This window comes from Acartia tonsa, chromosome 9, assembly GCF_053477335.1.
Source record: "Acartia tonsa isolate MP-2025a chromosome 9, ASM5347733v1, whole genome shotgun sequence".
NCBI classification, from domain to species: domain Eukaryota; kingdom Metazoa; phylum Arthropoda; class Copepoda; order Calanoida; family Acartiidae; genus Acartia; species Acartia tonsa.
Genome location: NC_137268.1, coordinates 44,345,064 through 44,362,016, shown reverse-complemented (window position 1 = coordinate 44,362,016; position 16,953 = coordinate 44,345,064). Strand labels below are relative to the sequence as shown.

Below are 16,953 nucleotides of genomic sequence, written 5' to 3'. Positions count from 1 at the left end.
AAAAAAAAAACAGAGAGAACTTTGAACCTTATGTAATGGGGGGGGGGGGGGTTAATGCTACCATCTCGTAATCAATGATTAAATGGCACCTAGAATTAGTCCATTTTTACAACAATAGTTTTAATGTAAACAGGCAGGTCATTTTGTTTAACATCATTGGGTGAGGAGGGGATGGATTATTCCCTGAAAAAAAAACTGGAGATCCAATACACCTCAAACTACTTTACTTTATACAAAAACTATCTGTCTTCAAGTTTAAATTACCAGGGAAGTAGGGGACATTGGATGGAAAATTACATTGGTCGAATGGGATCTTAAAAGATAAGACATTGGACGATAGTTTAATAAATATCCCTAATGATGATAAAACAAAATTAACCCTTCAATGGATAAAAATAATTAATCAAAAAGTTTGGCCACAGCTAGTTTGGTCCAAACATTTAAGATTTAATAATTGTACCCAAAGTTTTAAAGCCAACAAAGGAGAGGATCTGTTTATAAAGTTTGGGTACATGTATGTATATTGTATTATTATAAGTAAAGTGCATCAATGCCAATATCCTCTAAGATTCCTGAGGTGGATTCTTAAAAAAAATTTGCCCCACTAATGAACCTAGTAATAGTGTCTAACTTTTTATCTTTGTGACGTAACAAAAATCCATCTCTTTTTTAGGGGTTTCCTTTCCCACCTCCCCTCTCATCCTTCGATTTTTGTTACGTCACAAAGATAAAAAGTTAGACACTATTACTAGGTTCCTACTAATCGCTTAGTGTGGCAAAATTGTTTTTGTAAAAAATCCTCCAAAATCACATAAAAAATCTACAAAAATTTAATAAAATCTTATGTTAATAACCCTTTTATGATTTTGTTTAATTTTTGTAGATTTTTAATGTGATTTTGGTGGATTTTTTAAGAATCCACCTCTGGTTAATTACAGATTGAACAAAGATGGCAACATCCATACAGCAAAGCTATGAAATTAAACGTTATTAGCAGAATATTAATTTTTAAGTCTAAACAAAATTGTATATAAATGTAATGAAACAAGGATGACAGCATCCATAAAAGCGAAGCACTGAAACGGTAGGACAAACAGACATTAACATTTGTATAGTGTTAGAACTGAATAATCATAATATAAATGTATAAGAGTCAAAGCAAAATTGTAAGTAAATTTGTTGAAAAACTGCTTGATTCTGGATAATGTTTATGGACATACTTACATTTTTAGGACTTGATTTTAAAGTTGCTTCGCTTATTACATTATACTTTGTTGTCCCAGGAATCAATATACCAAAAATCAGATCAATCGGATGATTAGATCACATAAAAATTAGTTGTTAAAAAAGTAAAAAAAATCAACATGTTTAGAATGGACGTACGGACATTTTGGTGATGATTATAGAGTTGCTACGCTTTCTAAATCGTACCTAACTATTAAAGGAATCACCATGCAAAATTTTAAATCGATAGGACAATTCTAACATGCCAAAATTAACGAAACAAGCTATCCGTTACGGACTGACGTACAGACGGACGGACGGACCGACCCAAATTATAGAAAAGCTTCGCTTTTAAAAATACTTAATTAAATGCAGGATACTGTTTGAGGACATACTTACATTTTTAAGACTTAATAAAGGAGATGTTTCGGTTATGATATTGTATCTTGTTGTTCTAGGAATCAATATTCCAAAAATCAGATGAATGATATAAAGACATTACATAAAATATGTTGTCACGACTTCTTAATCGTACCTAACTGTTGCAGTAATCAGCATGCAAAGGTCGAAGTAGATAGGACAATTATAACATGCTTAACTTAACTATAATAGCTAAACGTTTCCTTCGAACAATAAACAAACGGACAGACCCTAAATATAGAAAAAGCTTCGATATTTTCCGAATTATTGAAGACATAGAATATGTAATGAAGAGGAAGCCATGTAATATAAAGGATTGCTCTATTTTTAAGGTTCTCTGTGCCAAATTTGTATAAAATATTATTCAATACAGAAACATCTCTTTTTTTGCTGCTTTCCTACAGGTCTTACACGTTGGTTTGGCGATTTTATACAATTTAGAGCAAAGATCTTTATTGTTGACATCTTAAAGCAAGAATAAGGTATAGCCAACAAGCAAAATAAATATAAAATAATATTTGGGGGGGGGGGCAGATAGAAAGGTCGTCAATTCTACTAAGTGTTGCCCCCAAACGACAGCTAAAAGTTGCTTATAGGTTTTGTTAGGTTGGGTTATATTGGGTACTGTACACTTACAGCCCCCCTGGGTTAAGGCACCGCAGTTATAGGTCTTGGACGTTAACTTACTTATTTTAAAGCAATAATAAGCTCTATATATACATATATGTTTTTGGAAACTTTAATTGATAATATCAAAAGCATGATATAAGATCTAAAGAATTCCTTTGAAATTTTTATTAATAAGATGTCAAAGAATTATTAAAGCCATATAAGATTATGCATATACAAGTTGATCTTAATAAAGTAGCTTAAAGTAGCTTCTTTGTAAGTTAGCACTTCAAATGGTCAATTTAATAGATCAATATTCATAAAAAAAAAAAAAATTTATTTTATTTTCTAATTGATACATTCTAAAACTTACAAGTTATAAATTTAAATAGTCATATTGAAATATTTATTGATAATTCCTGTCGAAAATTAAGAATCTTATTGATCTTGATAGCTCTCAAACATTAAAATTGGAAAATTTTTACTTTCTTACAGTATAATAACTTACTATTCTTTTACAATATTGTAGTGAGATTTTTAATTCTGTGCTAAATGTGGAAATTGCTAATTTTATTAGAGAGGATTAAAAAACTTTTTAAAATAACATATTTAGGTAGAACATACGGACAGGCTGACATATTTATCTATAGAGTAGCTACGCTAGGTATATGATCTTGCTCGTATGATACCTAGCTTAACATTCAAGTTCAAATGCTTTACCAAGGTCAAAAAAATATTTTTTATAATTTTTTAGAAAAAAATATATATTGTTTTATTAAAGATATAAATATCTAATTTACAATTATTATGTTAATATCATTTTTTAAATTTTTTATATGAAATATCACAAAATGTTTTAAAAACATACTTTTTTTCACCCCACTTGTAAAAGTTTCAGATTCGAGTTTTGAACCTAGAGGTTATCCTAGGCAAACTAAAGCTTTAAGTCACTCACACAAACACACACACACACACATACACACACACATACAAAGATTTACACATATATACACAAAAAATGCTGAAAGTTTGGCACGCGGCCATAAACTTTTTTCTCCTAATCCTAATCGCTCAAAAAGTAAAAACAATAATTTGAAGAAAAACAAATTCATTTTTTGTCTGAGTGTACATATATTTGCACTTTTTACGCGGGTAAAGAAGGATATTATAGCTTTTTAGTCTAATGATAACGACATTAATATGGGTCATTTATGTGGCAACCTTTTACTTTTATTATGCTGAAAAGTGTAGCTTCTCATTAGCTTATCAACTTATTTTATTCTTTACTAGTGTAGCTTCTTATTAGCTTATTAACTTATTTTATTCTTTACTAGTGTAGCTTCTCATTAGCTTATTAACTTATTTGATTCTTTACTAGTGTAGCTTCTCATTAGCATATTAACTTATTTGATTGTTTACTAGTGTAGCTTCTCATTAGCTTATTAGCTTATTAACTTATTTTATTCTTTACTAGTGTAACTTCTCATTAGCTTATTAACTTATTTGATTGTTTACTAGTGTAGCTTCTCATTAGCTTATTAACTTATTTGATTCTTTACTAGTGTAACTTCTCATTAGCTTATTAACTTATTTGATTCTTTACTAGTGTAGCTTCTCATTAGCTTATTAACTTATTTGATTCTTTACTAGTGTAACTTCTCATTAGCTTATTAACTTATTTGATTCTTTACTAGTGTAACTTCTCATTAGCTTATTAACTTATTTTATTCTTTACTAGTGTAACTTCTCATTAGCATATTAACTTATTTTATTCTTTACTAGTGTAACTTCTCATTAGCTTATTAACTTATTTGATTCTTTACTAGTGTAACTTCTCATTAGCTTATTAACTTATTTTATTCTTTACTAGTGTAGCTTCTCATTAGCTTATTAACTTATTTGATTCTTTACTAGTGTAGCTTCTCATTAGCTTATTAACTTATTTGATTGTTTACTAGTGTAGCTTCTCATTAGCTTATTAACTTATTTGATTCTTTACTAATGTAGCTTCTCATTAGCTTATTAACTTATTTGATTCTTTACTAGTGTAGCTTCTCATTAGCTTATTAACTTATTTGATTGTTTACTAGTGTAGCTTCTCATTAGCTTATTAACTTATTTGATTGTTTACTAGTGTAGCTTCTCATTAGCTTATTAACTTATTTTATTCTTTACTAGTGTAGCTTCTCATTAGCTTATTAACTTATTTGATTCTTTACTAGTGTAACTTCTCATTAGCTTATTAACTTATTTGATTCTTTACTAGTGTAGCTTCTCATTAGCTTATTAACTTATTTGATTCTTTACTAGTGGCTGCACCCTTAGCATCAGCGGCTCAGTATTCTATGATGGAGAAAGTAGCATATAATCATGCGAAGACTTAGACTTATAAACCAATCTGTTAAGTAGTAACCTTAAGGTTAGAAAAATAATGCTAGTTGCCCCGCCACTAGCCTCTATGGTTGGGCGGGGGAGCTAAGATAAACCCAGTATTAATGATAAAACTTCCCTGAAAAGTACAACCAATTCGAGCCAACATTTGTTTTACATTTTTAGATTCAGACTACTTCATATAATAGGATTACTTAATATCCCATTTTTTAAAGTAGTAAGGTTTTCTGTCTGTAACTTTATATATCGATAATTACTGAACTGATTGAGTTCTTCATTTTATGGATGCTTCTTATATGTTCCTGGATGGTTTTACTCTTATGCTATTTTCCTACTTTCCTTACTCATTCAAATACAGAGCTTTTAGATGCCAGGAGCACAACCGCTAGTTAACAAATAAAGTTAAAATAGTATTTCTTTAATTTAAATGTTCCTTCCTATCAAAGACGTCCAAGGGGAAGGTTAAGTGGGGATTACCCCCCCCCCCCCCATTTAAAATTTACCCCTACCCTCAACCATTTAGGAGGGGGTATTTACCCCCCTCTCAATAAAAAATCCCTAACAAAAAAAAATTTTGCGCGCTTCGTGCGCATATACTAAAAATTAAATGAAATTTGAATTACCCCCCCAAAAAATTTTACCCCGGGGGTAAATTTTGAGGGGGGTAAAAAAATTTACTCCTGCCAACAGATTTCAGGGGGGAGGGAATTAACCCCCCCCCCCCCAAGCAAATTTTACACCCGAGAGGAGTTTTTAAATAGCTTAAAATGAGAATACACGCCCCCCCCCCCCAAAAAAAAAGAGTATGGGGGCCGTGTCGGGCCAGTTTCTTGCAACAGGCAGGCAAGCGTGCTGGGACAACATCATATGTTGATTGAGAAAGGGAGAAGGGAGGTGAAAGTAAGGAGAAAGAAATATGAAGTGGGAGAAAAGGGGTAAGCATTCATTAGTTGCCAACTAGAAATTACATTTTTCTAATAATGTAAAAGGATGTGGTATTAAAATATTACTCGTAAGATATAATAGTAAAAGAAAGCTAGAAGGATTATAAAAAATATTAGAAATCTTATTTTCATTTTTAGTTGGCAACGATTACTAGTTTTAATGGCACCTTCCCCTTTTCTCCCTGTGTATATCGCTTGCTCCTTGTGTTCATCTCCCTTTTCAGTTTCCCAATCAACATATAATGTGTCCCAGCACGCTTGCCTGCCTGTGGCAAGAAACTGGCCCGACACGCCTGCCTGCTTGGCAAGAATATGAGATGGCACGTTTGACTATCCCTTTTCTCGCTGTTCAAATCCCTTGCTCCTTGTCTCCACCTCCCTTCTTCGTTTCCCTATTCTCTGCCTCTAAAAAGAAATGGGGGAAAGAGGGGAGTAAAAAAGAGTATGGGGGCCCCCATACTCTTTTTTTGGGGGGGCCGTGTATTCTCATTTTAAGCTATTTAAAAACTCCTCTCCGGGGTAAAAATTTACCCCCCCCTTAAAAAAATTTTACCCCCCCCCTGCTTCCTATGTTTAAAAATTGTCAAAATTTAATTCTTATGTCTACAATTTACGTAAAATGTGAACTTTTTTTATGTGATTTATTAGCATCATTCTTGAAAAGTGTCCTGTCCTTATTATAAAACTGTATGTTTTAACTTTTTTGCAGAATAAAATTATTATAAAAGAGCAAGTTTTTTACCTTTAATACTTTTTTTGTAGCGTACCTTCTCTAGAATAAGAATATAGGGTATGTCTGTCTGGTAGGAATTTTTAATGGATGGTATTCACGATAGACACCTGAAAAGTTAAAGATTTAATTAGCATCTAGAATTTAATTGATCCGTCAGGCAATCGGTAATGCTCTGCTTGTCATTTGATTTAGAGTGTAAAAAATTGACTTTCTAGCATTGTTAAAAGCGAAGCTTTTCTATAATTAGGGTCTATAATTAGATAGATAGCTTTTATTCGTTAATTTAGGCATGTTAGAATTGTCCTATCGATTTCAAACTTTGCATGGTGATTCCTGTAGTAGTTAGGTAAGACTTAGAAAGCGTAGTAACTCTATAATCGTTACTAGAATGTCCGTACGTCCATTTTAAACATGTTGATTTTTTTACATTTTTAATAACAAATTTTTATGTGATAAAATCATCCGATCGATCTGATTTTTTGATTACTGATTCATATTACAATAAGGTACAATATTATGAGCGAAGCATCTCTATAATCAAGTATTAAGAATGTCAGTATGTCCTTAAACAGAACTCTGTACTCAAGAAGTTTTGCAACAAATTTACGTATAATTTTGCCAAACCTTATATTTTCATATTTTGTATATTCAGTTCTGACACTCAACAAAAGTTAATGTTCGTCTGTCATATCGTTTCAGAGCTTCACTTTTATGGATGTTGTCATCCTTGTTTTATTAAGAATTATCTATGGTAATGATTATAGTGTTGCTTTTCTTTCTAAATTTTACCTAACAGTTACCGGAATTACCTAGTTTGTAATCGACAATTCTGACATGCATAATTTTTCTTCTTCATATTTTGGTAGATTTGTATGCTAACCCAGAAATTTGAAGAATTCAAATTACATCTTTGATTCTATAAGGGTGAATTAAGAATTTAGGACATTATGAGACGAACAAATGACAACAATTTTAATATTTTTCTCCAAATTTTAATGCAATACATTTACAAAACATTTAGGCTTTTAATCGGCTGAGAGTTCGGCTGCTTGAGGTGGTGTTGGGGGGTGGGGGGGGGTGGGGGTGGAGGGGTTGGTATAGAATTCTACATTTAATATTTTATTTTAGTTTAAAAAAAGAAAAGTAATACAAAAATTTTGGAAGGGTTCATTTTCTATGAGGGGTAGGGGAGACGATCAACCCCCCCTCCTCCTCCTATCTTGATTTTATAAAAACATTATCAGGTATATTAGAAGCTATATTGTAAAGGAGAACCATATCGCTTCAGCGGTGAAAATCATACACTATAAAATTAAACACTATGATAAAGTCAAGGCTACAATTAAATCAAATTATTAAAAGCGAAGCTTTTCTATAATTAGGGTCGGTCCGTCCGTCCGTACGTCCGTCCGTAATGGATAGCTTTTTCGTTTATTTAGGCATGTTAGAATTCAAATTTTGCATGGTGATTCCTTAAGTAGTTAGGTACGATTTAGCAACTCTATAATCATTACCAGAATGCCCGTACGTCCATTTTAAACATGTTGATTTTTTCACTTTTTTAACAACAACATTTTATGTGATCTAATTATCCGATTTATCTGATTTTTGTTATACTGATTCCTGGGACGACAAAGCACAATATTATAAGCGAAGCAGCTCTATAATCAAGTCCTAAAAATGTAAGTATGTCCATAAACATTATTCTGTATCAAGCAGTTTTTCAACAAATTTACTTACAATTTTGCTTTGACTCTTATACATTTATATTCTGATTATTCAGTTCTGACATTAAATAAGTGTTAATGTCCGTTTGTCTTACCGTTTCAGTGCTTCGCTTTTATGGATGTTGTCATCCTTGTTACCATATGTTTAAGGGTCTTTAAAAAATCGAAATCAGAATCTTATTAAAACTAGCGGCAAGGAATCCAAAAGAAGCTTTCTATTATATTTCAAGTCTAGCGGTTAGCGAACGCTTTTGGAGCAGACACACAGACATAAAAACATACGTCCTATATGTGTAAGTCTAATAAGATCTAGAAAACTGCTTCAGGCTTTTATGCAGCAGGTTGTTCAACTACTACAAAAGGCATGTGCATAGTCGAGCAAAGAACTCCTCTCCCTCGCCCTGTTTTTAAATTATTTGAAAAAAGGGTGTGGGGTTGTTTTTCGCTTGTTTGTTTATTACCCTCGGTCAGGTAAAGGTTAGGTTTTATTTGGAAAGTGTAGCCACGCTAATGATCTCCGCAGGGATTAGCATAAAGAAAAAACTAACCTCCCCCCTTATTTTTTAATTTAATTTCAATTAGAAGGATGATTCTGTGCTCCCAAGCCTATTTGAGGGAAAGCAACAGATATGTTCTTCTTCTTTTATTAGAAAGTATTTTATATTAAAACATCAACTCGATATGTCACTTTCATTTATCACTGTTTAAAATGTCAGTATTAATTCATAAAATCTTCTCATTAGTGTTAAAATGAGTTTTTTCCTAAAGAAAACATGAATTTAGTGTGAAATTTGTTTCGCAGAGTTTTTCAGAAACAACAAACTTTTGGCTAAATTAGTAAATATCTCGACAATACATTTGAACTTCAATTTAAAAATCTTTTAATTAAAGAAGGACAAGTATTTCTATGAGTAGGGCTTGAATGACAATTGCTACATAACAAGAATAGTAAGTAAAGTATAGTAAATGTTTTGTTGAATGTCTTAAAAAGGAAATTTTCAATTTTTAACAAAATTTGGCCAATTGTGTTTTGAAATTGTCCCTTAATTAGTAAGTAAAATATATTGGCTGCCTTGACTAAATTGGACGGATTGGTGCACGGAAAGACCCTTGTTATACTTTTATAGAAACAACGATATTAATATTTTTTAATTTGATCTTGTATGTAGTTGATTTTGAGTTTTGTGATTATAATTTTGTTGGATTGTATTAACTGTACTAAATTTGTTGTGCCATTAAATCTGTTTGTCTTGGCTATTTGACAAAGCTTTTTTCACGGCCAAACTATGTAAAGTTATGAGTAGCATTGCTGCTCTATAACTAGGGTCTATCTGTAAGTACGTCTCATGAGTTGAGGATATAATTATTGTAAAATGACGGATTTCTAAATAGATTTATTTTATTAAAGTTAAAAAGGTCTATAGACCACAAACTTGTTTTTATTTGGAAGTTGCTTTTTTCCAGTATGGCTTCGAAACCGATTAATATCGGATTGATTAGAACCGGTTCTTAGCCATACTGAAAAATCATGTTCAGTATCAAATTACAGACAATTTTCCACGAATATTAAAATAAAAATCATAGAATTAATAATATAGTATTGTTAGCCTGGGCCTTTGGCCTCTCGGGGCTAACAAAACTGGTTTTAATATTTTATTTTAATATCCACGGAAAGCTGTCCATAATACTATGCGATAAATAACTTTTCTGGATAAAATCTGTAATTATAACAACAGCTTCAATAAATGTTGTATTGTATTTCTTATTGATAACAATTGCAGCTCAAGCATCCCTTTTTATCGTTTGAATTTTATTTATTTTTACTTTTACGTAAAACTAAAAGTCATTGAAATTAAATGTAAACTTTTTAAATACTGAAAAAGCAATAAAATGTAATAAAACAAAATTAAATATCAAGCGTTTCAGTCCTTGTAGCTGTATCAGCAGTTTTTGAGATCTTCATTAATATAAACAATTAGATTAAGAATTGACTTTGAGTTAGAGCTCACATGCGATTTTATTTGAAGGGCAACATTACTTTAGCAAATTATATTATCACTGAAATATTTCTTTCTTTACTTACATTTTTAGAATAATTGTTTCATTACATATTACTTAGCGGGTGTCCTCGCCTTACAGTTTTAGGCTTATACCTAATGATAAGTTTTGCTAAACGACTTACATATTAAATAGAACTGATCAGGCATTAGTAGATCAAATGTTTTCCTCTATCTTTACTCAAGTTAAAAATATACCATATTTTTGCATTTTGTTCTGTTTTTGAACATCTAAAGAAATTAAAATTATGAAGAACATAATTTTCAGACGACAAAAGTCAAAATATTTTTTTAAAGATCAACAAATTGACCAAAATTTGATTATTTAAATGTCTTTGTTTTATTATTTGTTAATGTTAAATGCAGAATTTCTACTTAATATTAGCAGCGTAAAATTACTGGGAAGCAAGAAGATATGAAACAAGGACGTTTAGCTTTAATTGTAGTAATTTTTGTCAGTTTATCTTGCTAACATGGACATCATTTATTGGCCACTTCGTTTCACCAGTAGGAGAGGAAGGGGTGTGGTGGATCGTTATTTTAGCCAGCTACAAGTTCTAGTTTATTACAGTACATGTCAATCTGATGTAAGATCCAAGTAATAATCCTTATAATAAAGTAACAGGATGTGTGTTTGTGTGTTTGTTTGTACCGAAGGATCTCGCTAACCGCTGAACCGATCGGGTTCTCCTTAACAGGGTAGCTTCTCATAGGTCCCGGGAAGGTTTATAACTATTTTCTTGGGGGGTGGGACACCCCCAACCCCCCCAAAAAAATGAGTCAATCTGCTGTAAGATCCAAGTAATAATAAATTAAATAAAGCAATTTAAAAAAACAAACAAAGTATTTAGTAATTATTAAATCTAGGAAAAGGAAGATGTTCTATTTTATGTGAGTAAATTTATGTTGTTGTTTAAACATATCTAGAGTTTTCAGGAAAGCTTATAGTGCTAATGAAAAAGATATAAATATTTTTTGTCTATCTATTCCTTATATTCTCGCTAATCGTTGTTCCGTGCCGATAAGGTTTTCCCTCTTAAGCAAACTTCACTTTTTTACTTTTACTTTTTAAGCTCATAACGTTCCTTCAACAAAATTACATGCCTATAGAGTAGCTGCACTACTAAGAATTATCAAAATTCTTGGGAATATTTCAAAGCTCATCTTTTCAGCCTTCGGGGTTGACTAATTTTAAGCGCAACTACCCCACACACACTCACACACACGCACAAACACACACACACACACACCCTTAAAATGCATGTGATAACGATTAAGGACAATAATGAAGGGAAGAAAGGTAGAGTATTTTATCAATGTACCCCTCCCTCCCATGAATAACCATAAACCAAAACAGGTTTTGGGCTATTTACCGGAGGGTAAATAAACAATCCTAAAACTTAAGCTTTAGTTAGGGAGTGGGGACAAAACACCTAATTTAATAATGCCTAATTTTGTAAATGTCTAAAGTGACAAAACACCGGTTTAAAAAAAGCCTAATTTAAAAATACCTAATTTTAAAAATTCCTAATGTGGCAAGACACCTAATTTTATAAACACCTAACTTTATAAATGCCTAACTTTAAAAATACCTTATTTTAAAATAACTTATTTAAAAATACATAATTTTAAGCACAAAAACACCTGTACAAAAAACTTATGTAAAAATAAATGTGAAAGGGAATGGGGGGGGGGCACACTTCACCCCTTGTGCTAAAAAGCTTCATCCTTATTTCATTGCACACAAAAATACAATAATTGGGAAACGAGCATTCATAAAATCATTAAAATCTAGTAAATAGTCCTTTTCTTATAATAATATTAATTTATTTTTCACCAATTTATTTCAAAATAATTATCCCTGGCAAAAAGAAATGGGATTGGAGAAGGAAAATGACGTTCATTCACTTTTGAAGTTATGTAGACTTCATTTTCAAAGTGTTTATACAAAATAAAGATAAAAAAAATATTTTTAAACGTTGATTGTACAGTTTATAGAGACAAAACCTTTTCTAGTTAACCGCTGTTCTTGTTCTAATTTCATGCATGTCAAGATCGTCTTTTAATTTTAAACATTGAGGATTCATGTGACATCATGAATTATTTGAAAGCGTAGCAACTGTTTAATCCTTAACAGAAAGTCTGTATGTCCATTTTCAAATCATTGTAATTGATTTATTGTTTTGCTACTTTTCAAGAACAGCAATTTTTGTTAAGTCTGTTTTAAATAGTATGATAGTAGTAAGGGTTTTAGAAGACTTTTAAAAGAACGGTTTCGGCGATTTTTACCCGTCCACCTCACAAAATATACTGTCTCGTATGAACCCTAACTTCATATGAATTGACTTTCATGTCAATAAGGTTTGAACTTCATTTATCTCAGGAACTACATACATGTATAAGTAATGTACAGGGATTTGTATTCACATCCAGAGACGATTACGTCCTGTAATGAGGAAATTTGTAGCTTAAAATTATTGTAATTTACATTACACCTAAACTTCCTTATATATTTACAGTAGTGCGCTTTTTGTTAGCAATATTTACCTTTCTTCATAATTGCTTTTTCTTTGTTTTATAAATTTGAATATCTCACGAATCTACATTAATTAAGAGTGGGCAAATAAACATTATTATAAAAATTATTTGAAAATATGATCATTTTAGTTACTGTTTTGATTTTAGCTCAAATGGCAATTAGCAGAATTTTAAGATGTAGAAATGTAGACTTTCATAATTTGCTATTTTGCAACAAAAAATGAACATAAAAACATATCATACAATATCATAAAGCCATTTTAGAGATTCTAAAGTAATAGAGAAGATAAAAATGTAATAATTGTCTTTGTTCCATGAATTTTTACGTTAATGATTTTATTTTTGCAGTTAAGTATTTCAACATAATATATCACTTTTTTAGCAACACAGCTATTTATTAAGTTTATTATAAACTAGTCACAAAGCGGCCTGAGGCCGCCCTAGGGTCCGAGTTATTAGAAAAAAACAGAGGGACATTTCAAATTATAGAGTAGCTTCTCTACTAAAAAATATTTTAGCAGAAAATCTTACATGAACTTTATATGTCTGTCTGGTACACAATCAGAATTATGATATACTTTAAAATAAAAATAGAAAGCAAATTTGTCTGTGAGGATTTCGCTGACTAAAAAGCATCATATATTCAATTATCTTTGTCAGTCAGTCCGTCCATTATGCTAAAGTTTTAGTAATTAGATTTATGGTTTTAGATATGTATATTTAAAGTTTACTGTATATATTTCTATTGAAATCTAATGTTTCAACCACATTGTCTATCTTATTAGATTTTTATTAACTTCAAAAAGTTTATGGATGTTATCATATGTTTCTTTGTACTCTAATTGAAATGTCTATCTGTCAGTAAGAAACCGTAAAGAGGTAAACGTGAATTAAAAAAACATCCCCATACTGATGAACATCCAGTATATAACTTACTTTGTCCGTCCGTCTGTTGGAAAGCTTTGATATGCATCTACTATCAAAGATATTGTATAAATCTATTGTAACCTTTCCATGTTTTTTAGTTTTACTAAGGACTTATAGATAATGTCATCCTTGTTAAGCTTTAAAATTTCTTAGAAATTCTTATAATTAATCCTATCAAGAGTAAAGGCACATCAAGTGTAAACCTCGGTGGGTTAGGGCCCCTTGCAAGAATTAGGCTTATGGGAAAAAACTATCCCTTCTAATTTACAATTTATCTATATTACAAAGTAGAACGATGTCTGTCTGTGGCGCAGGATCTCGCTAACCGCTGAACCGATCGAGTTCTCCTTTACAGGGTAGCTTCTCATAGGTCCCGGGAAGGTTTATATTTATTTTCTTGGGGGGTGGGACACCCCCAACTCCCCAAAAAATGTAAAATGCCCCCCCCCCCCAATTTTTTTTTAAAACTAAAATTAAAATAGTGGGGTCAATTAACCCCCCCCCCCAAAAAAAATAAAAAAAAAATCTTTTTTAAATCTAAAATACGAAAAATTTGTTTGATTAAACCTCTTGGAGCGAAGCCGCTAGTTTATAAATATGGAAGTGTATTTTCAATGCTTGATATGTACTCAATATGGGAAAGCACCCTAAACCTCACTTGCTTAATTATTATTAAATATATTTTATACGCGAAGCACCTCTATAATTAGAAATGTCCGTCTGAGGGTAAAACATAATTCTTCATCTGCTATTAAAGATATACGGCTTTAATTTTAAATTAAAAATGTATTTTTTCCTCTTTATATGCTGTCGGTCTGTCAGTATAGCTTTTAGTATTTCCAGGGAAGACTTTATTATCTTATCTTTTATTCAAATTTTGTATGATTTACAACATACAACAATAAATAACTAATAAAATATTTTTATTTGTAAATATATAGTCAATTTGATTTCAATGTCTCATTCTTAATATCTAATTTACTTAACTGATTGGGTTCTCTATTTTATATAAACTTAACATCGGTTTTAGGCTATTTATTTTTTAGATTTAAGTCTTGGGATGGGTTTAAGCTTTTTTTCTAGTCCGTAGATAATAAAGGGGCAAACGCTAATAATATAAAAAAGTTTTTTTTGTATGAAGGTTAAAATCTCAATAACTACTAAAGCGATTGGGTTCTCAATTTTAGGTAAGCTTCAAATAGGTCCCATGAGGGCATAAGGCTATTTCATTTTTAGATGGTTTTAAGCTATTTTTTCTAGCCTGTTTCTGCCCCTTTAATTACAAAGCCCCTGGATGCTAGGTACGCATCCGCTAGGTATACATTTTTTTATTCAGAATTAGAAATATGGATTTTGTTAAAATTTCCCTGACAATTCCTATGCCCTTTTTTTTTTTTTGGGGGGGGGGGGGTTCACTGTATATTCACAGGGGAAATGTTAGAAATTAAATATAAATATATTAACTTGCACATAAAGATTACTTCAAGTTCAACTACTTACGTTAGAATTTCTGTCCGGCTGATTTTAGTTATTTATTTTGTAATAAAAGCCTTTGATACTATGAACGTAATAACATTCTGCCTTAGCGTTTTCTTTTTTATTAAAACCTCTCTCTCACACTTGCTTTTTCTTCCATTTTTCTTTTGATTTCTTTATTTGATCTTCAGATACGTATTTATAATAATGCTTTTTTCATTCTTTCAAAAATGCAATTTGAATTAAGGAATTTATTTTCCAATATATATTTTTTTATATAACCATCACGAAAGGGTTAAAATGTTTTTAATTTTTGTTTGTAAATCTGAACACATTAAAAGTGGCGCTAGAATCAATTTATTTTAAAACTAAGTTTTCTTAAATTTACTATATTATGAATTTAAATTTTCTGTTTTAAGAATAGTAATTAAATACTTCAACATTATGTAAATAGCAACATAAAATAAAAAAGATGAATTTATTCTTAATAAAGTAAAATATTGGGCCTTATCGTTCTGGGCAATGAGAGTTTATTGACGTGTAGTAATAATAGAAATAAACAGCTAAATATTCTAATAAAGTGTATTAATTCAAAGACAGATTAAACATACAAATAGATATTAATTATTATAACAAGGTTAACACTTTTAGGTTCGTGCCGAATCGCAGAGCAAAGACTTGCTCCAAGATAGGTGACACAAGAACTAAAAGTTAATATATAAAATACATACAATGCTCTCAAGGCAGGGAGGAAGGGACTATACATCACATTTCTCCCCGGCTTTAATATGAACATAAATTTCGAAACTGTAACATTACATGTTGAATATAACAATATGTTTATTACATGTTATTTATCAAATATGGTATAGGTAGCATTAAATGCTTATCAATTAAATAATGATTGATCTGGTATGACACCTGTCATAAATTTTTATTTTTTCTTTTTATTTTCTTTCCAGATCTTTTAACATTTCATATATATATTTTTTTTTTATTTGGTTTTTTTTAAACTCTTTTATGTTTTTTTTATGTTCCTTTTTTACTCTTTATGTGTTTTTTTTTTCTTTTATATATTTTTTATAAAACATTGATTAACATATAATCATCAGAAATGCATTGATATAAAAAAAAACATTGATTAACATATAACCATCAGAAATGCATTGATTAACACATATCATTAGAGATGCATTGTTATAAAAGCATTGATATTATAACCTTCAGAGACTACTACTGCCTCGACAAATACTTAAACATTAATACATAAAAATAAAACATAATACATAAAAATAAAACTATGAATTAACACACATTAAACTATAATTATTATTTTCTTTTTCCAGCTGCTCTTCCTTTCTTGCCAGATTCTTCAATATCCATAGGAATGTTAGCCTCATGATCAATTCCAAGTTTTGCGGTCTCGTCACAAAGGCCGTCTTGAGGCAACCTTGCCTCAGTATCACCAAGCATATGTAGACATCTTTCAAATCCGTTATTTACCGCAATCGAAATCGAGGTCGCAACGCTGTCAGCCTCCTCCTGATTATCCAAAATCTTTTGATTCTTGCAGCTAACCTCCTCCCCGAATTTATCAAGCATTGTCAATATTCCAGGCGTGTGTTCCATCCTCATTTCCTCCATCGCTTGTTCATCAACTCGCCATTGCTGGCCTGATAATTCAAGATCTAGACAAACAGGAATGTTCTGATCCAAAGGACGATCTTGCTGGATACAAACAGGACCCCCGAACCGAGTAATCAACTTAAAATCGCCATTAAACCAATCATTTACTCTGTGTTCAGGATTAAACTTCCATTCGAGATTTGTTGCCAGCAAACTTGTATGAATCTTTCCATCCAACTCCAGGCTAAGTTCCTTCGCCACGTCCTCTAAGGTAGTACCTG

At 31.0% G+C, this 16,953-nt stretch overlaps 2 protein-coding genes across 4 annotated transcripts in view; one reads left to right on the top strand and one right to left on the bottom strand.

Moving 5' to 3' along the window:
* LOC145327564 (uncharacterized) overlaps nt 1-3,228 on the bottom strand; it is a 32,458-nt gene extending 29,230 nt beyond the window's left edge. Inside the window, exon 1 of the mRNA XM_080171104.1 lies at nt 3,122-3,228. The gene's annotated coding sequence lies outside the window, so the exon portion shown is untranslated. The remainder of the gene's footprint in view (nt 1-3,121) is intronic.
* Nucleotides 1-16,953, top strand: part of Fntb (Farnesyl transferase beta subunit) — a 135,508-nt gene that overhangs the window by 47,039 nt on the left and 71,516 nt on the right. The gene's annotated exons all lie outside the window — the stretch shown is intronic.